Source organism: Equus asinus, chromosome 14 (genome assembly GCF_041296235.1).
Source record: "Equus asinus isolate D_3611 breed Donkey chromosome 14, EquAss-T2T_v2, whole genome shotgun sequence".
NCBI lineage: Eukaryota > Metazoa > Chordata > Mammalia > Perissodactyla > Equidae > Equus > Equus asinus.
Genome location: NC_091803.1, coordinates 32,388,819 through 32,401,502, shown reverse-complemented (window position 1 = coordinate 32,401,502; position 12,684 = coordinate 32,388,819).

The window sequence follows — 12,684 nt, the reverse complement described above, 5'->3', positions numbered from 1 at the left end:
AGAGACATCATTTTCTTTCTGTTCTGACATGTTACTGTAGTTCTTCACGGTGCTTGATGAGTTGATCCTGGGCCGGCACATTTGTGGTAGTAAACAGCTTTCTTATGTGGATAAGGCTTTTCTTACTTTGATTCTGAGTCGCTTCTGGTTGTATCTGAGAGCCTGCACTTTCCACCCTCCAGTGCCTCTGCCAGAGGCATCATCAGTGCCCTCCTTGTGCTGCTTGTGTCTCCGAGGTTGCAGGTGGCTTGCTGCCTGCAATGTTGCTTCAGTTGTGGGTGCTGCCACTGGGGTCGCCAGGTTGAGAGCACTTCTGCTGCTTTTGCGGTCACTTGGGTCTTGTGATCCCTCACTGGCCCTCCATGGGCTCTCCACAGGCTTGGCTGCAGCTGCCACATGCCACCTGCACTGCTGCACTGGGGTTATCTGGGGGTCCGGGGAGAACTACTGCCAGGGTAACTGGGTTCATGGGTGTCACCGCTGCTGCCAGAGGGCTGGGGTCTTGTATGCAGCCCCCACTGCTGGTAGGGTCAGTGTCGGGGTGCCATCACTGTGGGCTGGGTCATGGGTCCTGCTATAGCTCCTGAAGCCTCAGGTCTCCAGTGTCATGTACCACTGCTGGGGAAGTGGGAGGGGCTGAGTCATGAGCACTGTGGCTGTTCCTGCAGCCTCTGGTCTCCAGCATCAGCATGCTTTTTGAAACCTCAGGTCAGGGCACCACCGCCCCTGCCAATGGTATCTGTCTTTTGGACTGTCACTGCTGGGAAAGGGGGAGGGAGCTGCTCCCCTGCCTCCTGGAGGTCCAATCCACCCACCTTCAGAAGTATAGATGTATGCACCTCTCAGGCATTCTGGTGTGCTGTGCAGGGAGTCTTTTGTTGGTCAATGGATGTCCTACTGGTTGTGACTTACATGGGAGAGACAAAGGGAACAGCTCACTCCACCATGGCACTGTAAGGTAACTTTAATTTGATAAACCTTTTAAAAACAAATACTTTAAAAATGTTTTTGAAATTAAAAAAATCAAATTGGCAAACTACAACCCTCAAACCGGCTTCCTGTTTTTTACAAATAAAGTTTGATTGGAGCCAGGGGCAGGATTAAGGTGGCACAGTGAGGTGAGTCATACAAGTGCTATGCTGGATACTATATTTATTTAAAATCTTGAAACCTTGTTTATTATGGATCTTTTCATTAATTTTTACTTTTTAAAAAATTATGATATTAAAATATTATTTACCTTGACTACTGAATTTGTTGATGTCCCCTTAAACACCATGCCTGAGGCAAATGTTTCACTCACCTCACCACAGTCCAATCCCTGAGCAGAGAAAGTGATGAGAATAGATAGACATGATATGTTTTGGAGGTAGAGTTGGCGGGGCTTGTCAATGGTTAGCATGTGGGCTAGGTAGATAGGTAGGTAAGTAAGTAAGTGAGTCGATAGGAAAGAGAAACAGTAAAGATTCCTACAGATTTTTGACTTGAGCTATTGGTTGAATAGAGGATCTTTTACTGAGAAAAACAAGGCTGTAAATGCCTCATATATTTCTTATGCAAAAATATCAATACAAAATTTTTAAAAAAGAAAAATTAGCAGCAGACTCCCTAAAAATCATGCCCCGATATGCCAAGATATGGACTGCTATTTTCAAAAAGCACAGATAGCCAAGCCAGGGTCCTTGGCTCTAAGTCAGAGAAGCTGCATTTGGAACTCATTGTTGCATCTTTTACAACTCACAACTTCAGATGCCCCTCTGAAGCAGACCTGCATGAGAATGAAGAGTCAAGGTCCAATGGCCATTGGATTAACCAACAAGACAACAGGAGCTCCCACACTGGTCAAGTATTCCCAGTATGGTTTGGGAATGGGATTTTGTCAGGCTTTAAGGGACAGTCCTCACACAGCCTATACAGGCCTGAAAGCTCTTTTCTTGGGGAATGAAGGGAGAGTTTCATGGGACTAAAGCTAAGAAAGGAGTTTCTCACCCACGCCTGCAGAAAATGTCAATACTGAGAGAAGGAACGAGACTGAAAGCAAAGTGGGAGGGTGTCCATAAAAGGATTAAAAACAAATTACTGTAGATCCAGAAATCCAAGAGTCTGGGTGGAGAGAGGAAGAGCAGTGGGTCCATGTAGCTGGGGAGGGATCCAGGGCAATTACCCAAAAGACACACTGTTGTATGTTTCCTGTTCTCTGCTAACAGAACCATGGTGAACAAGTGTGTTGACAACTATAGGTAGTGATAAACACAAAGGCAGAATCACAACTTATAAGGGGTTTGGGGCTAGACTCAGCGTCTAAGATGAAAATCCCATGTCATCATGGTACTCTTTTAAAAAATAATCTTTTTTAAAATTTTATTTTTACAATTTTTAAAAATTGAGATTATGGTAGTTTAAAACATTGTGAAATTTCAGTTGTGCATTATTATTTGTCAGTCATCTCATAGGTGCACCCCTTCACCGTTTGTACCCGCATCACTCCCCTTCCCCCTGGTAACCACTAATCTTTTCTCTTTGTCCATGTGTTTGTTTATATTTCACACATAAGTGGAATCATAGAGTGTTTGTCTTTCTCTATCATCTGGCTTATTTCACTTAACATAATACCCTCAAGGTCCATCCACGTTGTTATGAATGGAGGAATTTTGTCATTTTTTATGGCTGAGTAGTATTCCATTGTAAATATATACACCATATCTTCATTATCCAGTCATCAGTCGATGAGCAATTATGTTGCTTCCACGTCTTGGTGATTGTGAATAATGCTGCAATGAACATAGGGGTGCAGAAATCTCTTTGAATTGCTGATTTCAAGTTATTTCAATCGATATCCAGTAGTGGGATGGCTGGGTCATATGGTATTTCTATTTTTAATTTTTTGAGAAATCTCTATACTGTCTTTCATAGTGGCTGGACCAGTTTGCCTTCCAACTAGCAGTGTACGAGGGTTCCTTTTTCTCCACAACCTCTCCAACATTTGTTATTTTTTTCTTTTGGTTATTATAGCCATTCTAACAGGTGTAAGGCGATATTTTAGTGTAGTTTTGATTTGCATTTCCCTGATGATCAGTGATGATGAGCATCTTTTCATATGCCTACTGCCCATCTGTATATCTTCTTTGGAGAAATGTGTGTTCATATCCCCTGCCTATTTTTTGATCGGGCTGTTTGATTATTTTGGTGTTCAGTTGTGTGAGTTCTTTATATATTATGAAGATTAACCCTTTGTCAGATGTATGACTTGCAAATATTTTTTCCCAGTTGGTGGGTTGTCCTTTTGTTTCAATACTGTTTTCCCTTGCCTTGTGGAAGCTCTTTAGTGTGATGAAGTCCCACTTGTTTATTCTTTCTATTGTTTCCCTTGTCTGAGAAGACAAGGCATCCAACAAGATCCTTTTAAGACTGATGTCAAAGAGTATACTGCCTAGATTTTCTTCTAGAAGTCTTACAGTTTCTGGTCTTACCTTCAAGTTTTTGATCCACTTTCAGTTTATTTTTGTGAATGGTGTAATAGAATGGTCTACTTTCATTCTTTTACATGTGGCTGTCCAATTTTCCCAACACCATTTGTTGAAGAGACTTTCCTTTCTCCATTTGTATGTTGTCAGCTCCTTTGTTGAAGATTAGCTGTCCGCAGATGTGTGGTTTTATTTCTGGTCTTTCAATTCTGTTCCATGATCTGTGTGCCTGTTTTTGTACCAGTGCTATGCTGTTTTGATTACTATAGCTTTGTAGTATGTTTTGAAGTCAGGGATTGTGATGCCTCCTGCTTTGTTCTTTTTTCTCACAATTGTTTTAGCAATTCAGGGTCTTTTGATGCCCCCATATGAATTTTAGGATTCTTTGCTCTATTTCTGTGAAGAATGTCATTGGGATTCTGATTGGGATTGCACTGAATCTGTAGATTGCTTTAGGTAGTATGGACATTTTAACTATGTTTATTCTTCCAATAAATGTGCATGGAATGTCTTTCCTTCTCTTTATGTCATCATCAATTTCTTTCAGGAAAGTCTTGTAGTTTTCATTGTATAGGTCTTTCACTTCCTTGGTTAAATTTATTCCAAGATATTTTCTTCTTTTTGTTGCAATTGTGAATGAGATTGTGCTCTTGAGTTCTCTTTCTGTTAGTTCATTATTAGAGTATAGAAATACAACTGGCCAATATTGCTGATGAACATAGATGCAAAAATCCTCAACAAAATATTGGCAAATCAAATGCAGCAATACATTAGAAAGATCATACACCATGATCAAGTGGGATTTATACCAGGGACACAGGGATTGTTCAACAGCTGCCAGTCAATCAGTGTGATACACCACATTAACAAAACGAGGAACAAAAACCACACGATCATCTCAAATAGACACAGAGAACGCATTAAACAAGATCTAACATCCCTTTGTGATAAAAAATGCTTAACAAAATGGGGATAGAAGGAAATTACCTCAACATAATAAAGGCCATATATGACAAATCCACAGCCAACATCATACTCAATGGGGAAAAATTGAAAGCCATCCCTCTGAGAACAGGAGCAAGACAAGGGTGCCCACTCTCACCACTCTTATTCAGCATAGTACTGGAGGTTTTGGCCAGACCAGTTAGGCAAGAAAAAGAAGTAAAAGGAATCCAAACAGGCAATGAAGAAGTGAAACTCTTGCTGTTTGCAGATGACATGATTTTATACAGAGAAAACCCCCAAAAGTCCATCAAAAAACTACTAGAAACAGTCAACAATTACAGCAAAGTTGCGGGATACAAAATCAACTTACAAAAATAATCTTTTAAATAGCTCATGGATACTATACTATCTCTTGGAAAATCTGATCTAGTCAATTTTTCCTCCAGCATTGAGACTGATTTCAATCTCTTTGGTTCAACACCCACGGAAGTAATTGGCTTGCCTTTGTTTTGGTTTCCCAAACTTACAGTCAATTCTGCCTAAGACAAAAGGTTATGTGTTCTGACTCCATGCTCAAGTTCTTGAAACTCTACCCAAAGATCCCTTAGGGGAGGTAGGTACACGTATATGTGTTGCCCAGCCTCACCACAAAGTCTTTGTCTCTTTATGAGCTACAACAACCAGTGGATATCAGGTAGAGAATTAGAATTGGAGAAACTGAAGTTGTTCATTTATTCAATCTATGAATTCATAACAGTGTCTTCTGGATAACATCCAAGACCCTCTAAAGCCCTGGTACCTGGAAGGCAACATAATGCCAACTAAGACAGACACTGACAGAATTTAAGGAGATTTTACTGGTCACATGGGAATACCCTGAGAGTCAGGAAATGTCCACAAGTCACCCAGATAAACAAAGAAAGGAGCTTTCACAGTGATTTTTTAAGATCTAGAATTATAATCTGTGCCAAGTCCCTAGCCTCCAATTTCACCTCCCTCACAACACAATGCCAGAACCACCCACATCATTATGATGGGGAAACTGAGGTAAGAGGGGACCTGAGGCACCTGGAGGGCTGAAAGTAGGTCAGAGGCCTACAGGCAGGTGTTTAACCGATCTTGTGTTCTAATGCAAATATCAGAAGATAAAAGCAATCAAGGAGATCCAAACACAGATTTAGGACCCTGCAGAATCAACTTGCCTTAAAGAGTGTAGGAATTGAGAGCAGGTTTGAAGGTCTCTATCTAATGTCATTTCCAATTCTGTGTTCACTGAACGTCTCCATACAGTAAGGGTGATATCTGATCTCTACTCTGTGTTGGTCACTAGATCAGGTGAAAGGACGGGTTCAAAGAGGAGTCAGGTGTGATCTTTACCCTCAAGTAGTCCACAGGCTAGTCAGAGAGCCACGACAAGCATATGAATAACTAATCCATGGCAGAAAGTTCACCGTTCTTTAGGAGAAAGCATTAGGAGACTCAGAGGACAGAGCAATCATTTCCAAAAGAGAGGGGCATATAAAGGATTGGAGGTGAACTCTGTATATGGGATTTGATTATGTGGAGGTGAGAGTGGAAAGAGCACTCAGAGCAAAGGAAACAGTATAAACCAACCCAAAGCCTGGAAGAGAAAAAGCAGGAGGACGTACAGAGGACAGGGCCAATTTGGCTGAAGTATAAGGTGTGGAAAGAAAAGAACTGAGAGGTGAGGGTGAGGCCAGATGGCCTTGAATGTCAGAAAAGAATATGGCTTTCATCATGACAGTGTCACCCAGGGAAGTCCCTAAAACATCTTCCACGTCTAAGGCTCTGTTTTTTGTTTTTTTTTAAAGATTTTATTTTTTCCTTTTTCTCCCCAAAGCCCCCCGGTACATAGTTGTGTATTCTTCGTTGTGGGTTCCTCTAGTTGTGGCATGTGGGACGCTGCCTCAGCGTGGTCTGACGAGAAGTGCCATGTCCGCGCCCAGGATTCGAACCGACGAAACACTGGGCCGCCTGCAGTGGAGCGCGCGAACTTAACCACTCGGCCACGGGGCCAGCCCCTCTAAGGCTCTGTTTTTAAGTTGTACTTGCTTATAGGAACCAACGCAGAACATTGCCAGATGGCCAAACTGCAGAAATGGTCCAAACCAGAAAGGCCCAAGAATGGCGATGGGTGCCATGTGCAAAAGGAAAGGCATGCAAAAGGTGCTGTGTGCAAGAAGGGAAGTTCTGCATGCTCCAAATGCCCTGCCCTGAGTGATGACGCAGAGACACCTCCCCCTTCATAGTCCATAAGAACCCTGATCACCTTCCCTTCGGGGAGAAGCTGTTTTAGAACATGAGCTCTGCATCCTCCATTATCCATTCATCCATCAATGGACATTGGCTTGTTCCTACCTTTTGGCTATTGTGAATACTGATAAGCATGGATATACAGACACCTCTTTAAGATCCTGCCTCCAGTTCTTTTGGATATATAGCCAAGAGTGGAATTGCTGGATTATATGGTAATTTTTTTAAATCTATTTAATTATTTTTAATTTTTTGAGGAACTGCTGTATTCTCCATAGAAGCTGTACCATTTTACATTCCCACCAGTGATGCACAAGGATTCCAATTTGTCTTAGTTTTGTTTTGAAATAGCTTTGAATTCACAGGTGCCCTGAATCTCTGGTGTCCTCAGGGGTCCCCACATAATAGTTTGAGAGCAATAATGCAAATTCAAAGAGAAAATGTATTGGTAATTGTGTTACATATTTCAAAATTCCTCTCCATCGGAGTTGTACCATTTTGCCCTTTGACCAGTAATGTGTGAGAGTGTCTATTTCCCTTAGCCTTGTCCACAGAGTATATGGTCAAACTTTTGTATTTAACTAAACTGGTATGTAAAAAGTATTACTTCAGTGAAGTTTTAATTTGCATTACCCTTCTTATGAGTGAGGTGGGGCATTTTTTTCTAATATTTAAAGGCCATTTGAGTTCACTTTTCTGTGAACTGCCCATTCATATACTTTGCCCACTTTTACATTGGGTTGCAGCTTTTCATTCTTAACTTCTAGGAGCTCTTTTTGTGTTAGGGATATCAACTCTTCTACTGTGATATAAGTTGAATACTTTCTCCCGGTGGTTGTTAGTTTCTGATTTTGCTTATAGTGTTATTTGTCAATGGAGAGGGTTTTTGATGTTTACATAGCAGATTTATTAAATCACTTCTTTTATGGATTCAGGATTCTGAGTCACGGTAGTAAAGTCCTTCCTCATTATTCCAAGGAGGTCTAACTTTTAAAGAAAAGCCAGAAATCTAAGTTTTTATCTTAAAGTTTTCAATTTTAAAATGTTGACCAAATTTTTTTACGAGTATCCTGCACCATGACCCATCTTCAGCCTAGAGGCCCAGCATCTGCAATTTCTCTATTAATGTTGTGTCATGATGTTGGGACCTCATGATGACATCACAGTTACGACTCCCTCTGGGCACCATTCTTTTAAGCCTATGCTGGCAGATCCACCTCTCCCCCTATTCCAGCCAAGATGAATCCTTCCATCCTCCCTAAAAGTGCACAGAACTTCAAGCGAGGGCAGCGGAGGGATCAGCAGTGAGTGGGGAGGAATTTTAGAATTCCAGGGCAGGAAAGGAAAATTAGATATTTCTGCGTCACTCTCTTTCTCTGATGTCTGATGTTGCAGCCCTTTTGGCAATCCCTGCTTAGTGGCCATCCTGTGTACACACCCTTGACGACAAGGACACATAACTTTCTGAGAAGACTGTTGCAATCCTGAGTGCTGATTTTCTCTTATTAAGCCCAAATCCACCTCCTCTATGACCCCAATCCACCTGTCCTTGTTTCACTCTGGGAGGTCACAACAAAGCATGTGCAGTAGGTGCAGGCAAACTGTGTGTCAGCCGCCCGTGGTTTTCACTCCGCTCTGCACTGGTCTCTTAGATCCATCTTTCTGCCAAGCTCATGTTCTCTTGCTCCCACCCCATGCTGCCTTCAATGGAGGTGGACATCTTCTTCACAGCTCATCCTAGTGCCTGACACATAAGCGCTCAATAAAAATTTATTGAATGAATGGGTGATTAGTGAACACAGCCAATCCGTCCAACTCTGTGCCTCTTCTCCACCCCATTATCTTCTCCATGCCAGCCCAGTGACCCACCACATCACTAGCAAAGTTAAACTTGGCAGGGACCTTCCGGTGGCCCCACTGCAGGGCTGCCGATTCCCTGGTATGAATGTGGACAGCGCGATTGGACATCCAAGTCCCAGACAGGATACAAAGCCCCTGGAGTTTCCACAGCCAGTGCATGGTCAGACCTGTGAAGGAGACAGGAGACAGATGAGTCTTTCCTGTAAAGTCATCAGTTGCTTCCGGAGATTCACCCAAGCCTCACAGGGTTCTTCCAGAAATTAATTTCTTGTGGTTATGAGTTAATTGGCACTCAGCATCCATTTCAGTTTCTTTTTGGTGGGCCATTCTCCAAAAGCACCACACCCTGTCTGGATCCTCTCTCTCCAGCACCTCTGACAGATTTGTGAACACCCAATTCTATACAATAAACCTCTTTGTGCTTAAAATACAGTGATGTGGTAGATTGAATTGTTCCCAATATTTTTCCCCCTCCCTGTAGTAGGATTATATGCCCCCATTCATTTTCATGTGACTTTCCCAGTGCAATCTGGGCAAGAGTATGTATTCGCCTCTCATTGATTCTGGCTTGCCCACGGATATGCTTTGGTCAATAGGTGGATGTGGTTGTGTGGCTGATCAGGAATTCTAGCATTTCTGCCCTCTCTCATGAGAGTAGAGTGCCCCAGATAGGTGTCTACCTTCAGCCTGGGTCCCAGAATGTAGCACATGTGGAGTTGAGCTGAGCCCAGCACATCCTCAGCCAACCCACAGACCCATGGGAAAAACCATGCATCGTTATACGCTGCTGAGATGTCCTGGATGTTTGTTACTATAGTAAATGCTGAGTAATACAAGTAGCATCTATTTCCTTCAACTGAACCTTGACTGAGATGTCTTGAATACTAGGCACCTAGCACATAGGACCTAACATACAGAATGACTTTATAAATTGTAACAGTTGTAATTATGGTTTCCATCTACGGACTGGCTCCAGAGAAAGTAGTTCCAAGGCTGTGTAGGCTGGTCTCTGATTTCCTCCATGCTCGCCTTGATAGGGGTAGCAGAATTTAAGTCTAATGAACTTTGATTCCAGGAGTCCTGCCAATTGGCTGCATTTCCACCCCCTCTTATCTAGGCATCAGCAGCCACAATGCTCAAGGTCTCTGACACTTGTATTTACTCTCCTATTTTCCAAAAGAAGAAGGCATGAAGATTTCTTACAAGCTCCTGGGTGGGAATATTTATTGCTTTTGTTCCTGCTGGTCCCTCTCTCTTTCCATGGCTGGCTCTTTTTCGTTCTTCCGTCCTCACCTCTTCAGAGTTGCTTCCTTCCCTGACCAGCACCCAATGCCCATCCCCCTTTGACAGCCCTTCTCCCAGACACCCCAGTCCCTTTTGTTGTGCTGAAGGCCCCATTTCCTTTGCCCAGTGCTCCCTCCTCACTGAGACCTGGCAGGTACTCACTTCCAAGGACCCTACGCATTGCAGATTGCTTTCCCCTAGAGATTTGACTCTTCTCAATGGCCCTGACTTCTAAAGATTGGCTAGTGCCCTCATGAGGCATGATCCCATTAGTCCGTTCCTTGCAACAGCGCTCACTGGCAAGTCCCTTCAGGTAGTCTCTGGGAATCTCTTGGTCCGCCCTCCTCCCGGGCAGACAGTTCCAGAATCCTTGTAGCCTTGGAGCAGAGCACAGCTAATCAAGCAGTCAACTCCAGAATCCTTCCAGCCTTTGAGGAGCACTCATATAATCATTAGCTGTGGACAACCCGGAGCCTTACTTGGGGTAATGCCAGTCCTCCTTGTTCATGAATTGTACAGCCCTAGAACCTGGGGGGCCAGCAGGAACTGTTCCTTTAATCCAGGGGGTGAAAAGGAGATTTACACCCAGGACTGCCAGCAACTTCGTGCTCCAACCAGGGAGAGAGAAACAGCTCCCATGAGCTTGAGGTACATTCTCTCACCTCCTTTAGCCCTTTTCTTCCCCTGATTGTCATCTCACGCTCAGTCTCTTTTGATGATTCCTCCTCATATCCTTTATCCGTACTCACTCCATATGCAATCTCATCCAGGATCACAGCTGGTTCTTCAGCTCCAGTGGTTGGCAACTTCTGTATCCACGACTATGCAGTAGAAGCTCATGGTTCAGGACCAAGGGTCTGAAGTCTGTCTAGATTTGAATTTGGATTTTCCTGCTATTGAGCTGTGTGCTCTTGAAAAAGTTACATTACCCCCCAACTCCAAACCTCAGTCTTCTCACCTAGAAAGTGGGGGATAATCCTAGGACACCTGTTAGATGTGTGGGGAGTAGAGTTGAGAATGCCCATCAAGCACCAGCTCATGAAGATGTTTCGAATAGCTCTAGAATGGTACGCTAGAAACTGGTACCCTCAGTTGCTTCTGGAGAGGGGAGCTGGTTTGGCTTTGAAACAAGTCCAAGTGAGTTTTTTAAATTAAATCATTCAATTCAAATTTTATTTACTTATTCAAAAATTAAATCAGTAAAAGTTAAAATAAAAAATAAAGCAAATGCATGGCATACAGTAAGCACTCAGTAAACTGTAGAGACTTCAGCCTGGAGTGGGAGACTTGGGGTCTTTGGACTCAGATCTACACAGCTGCATGGATGGAGGGTCTAGGGGGTCGTTGATTATTCCTGCTGGTCACATGGATGCAATAGATTTGGAGAATAAGGGTCGTGGTCCTGGGAGCAGTAATTAGGGTCCCCAAAATGAAAGGAAGCTCAAAAAATACAGTCGTTCTCCCAGAAAGTGGGCAAATGAATCCACAGACCCATTTGGTTTGGAGGTTCTGGAGCCGAGCTCCCCAAGACACGCCATGGAATGCTGTCCTCCCTAGAAATGTCTGACCCCTCTCAATTAGTCAACAAGCATTTATTGACTGCTGCTCTCAGATAGACACAGAGGTGACCAAGACAGAGCCCTCCCAGCCTGGATGCGAGACAGCTAATAACGTGTAGAATGACTAACTTCACTTTAGATATTGTTAAGGGTAGATCAGAGGTCAGATCATGTCACAGGTCTTCTCAGCACTCACCAGTGAATGCCAGTTTCATGCAAAATATATGTCAAAGTGTTTGCCATGTTATCCAAGGCTCTGTGTTGTCTTCTCACACATTCCCTTCCTCTCTGGCTTGGTGTCCTATCCCCTTAGCACTACCTGAACATCAGCCCCACTGGCCTCCTTGCTGTTCTTGAAGGCACACCTTGCCTCAGGGCCTTTGCACTTGCTGTTTCTTCTTCTCAGACTACCTTCCCCCAGGTATCTACATGGATAACCCCCTCTCCGCCTTCAAATTTTTGCTAAAGATTTTTGTCACCTTCTCAATGAAGCTTAGTCTGACCATCTACTTCAAACTGCAACACACTTCCAAACTGGTTCTTCGTCCCCACTTACCCACTAATATTTTTTCTTTAATACTCATCACTTTCAAACATATTAAAGAATTTACTTATTCTCATTTTTTTCTCTGTCTTCTTCTATTAGAATGTAAGCCTCATGAAGGCAGAGACCCTTGCCTACTTTGTACATTGATTGAGCTCAAGACCTTAGAACAGTATCCAGCACACGGTAGATACCCAGTAAATATTTGACTGAATGAAGAAGGGCTCTGAAGAAAATAAAACATGTTGACATGATAATGAGTATGACTGTGTGACGTGTGTGGCTGTGCATGTGATAGCCCATGTGTACGTGTGTAAGTGTGTGCAAATGTGTGTGAGTGTGTGCATATGGCTGTGTGTGTAGCTGTTGTGTATGTCTGGTTCTCTGTGAGTGCGTGTGTGTGTCTGTGTGTGTGAGTGTATGGGGGTGGGAGCTTACTCATATGTGTAAGGGGGTTATGTGTACCTGTATGTGTGAAGTATGTGTGAGTGTGTGTTTGTGAGTGTTGATGCGTGTGAATGTGGAGGTGACTATGTGTGACTTTTGTGTACGTATGGCTCTGTGTTTGAGTTTATGTGTATGTGTCTGTGTGTGAGTTTGGAATGTGTGTAGGACTGTGTGTGTGAGCGTAGGTGTGTCTATTTGTGTGTGAGTGTGGTTGTGAGTGTGTGTGGGGCTGTGGGATCATAGACATCTGTGTATGCTTGCAGGTATGGGAGTCTTTGTGTGGCTGTACATACACAGATGTGTTTCT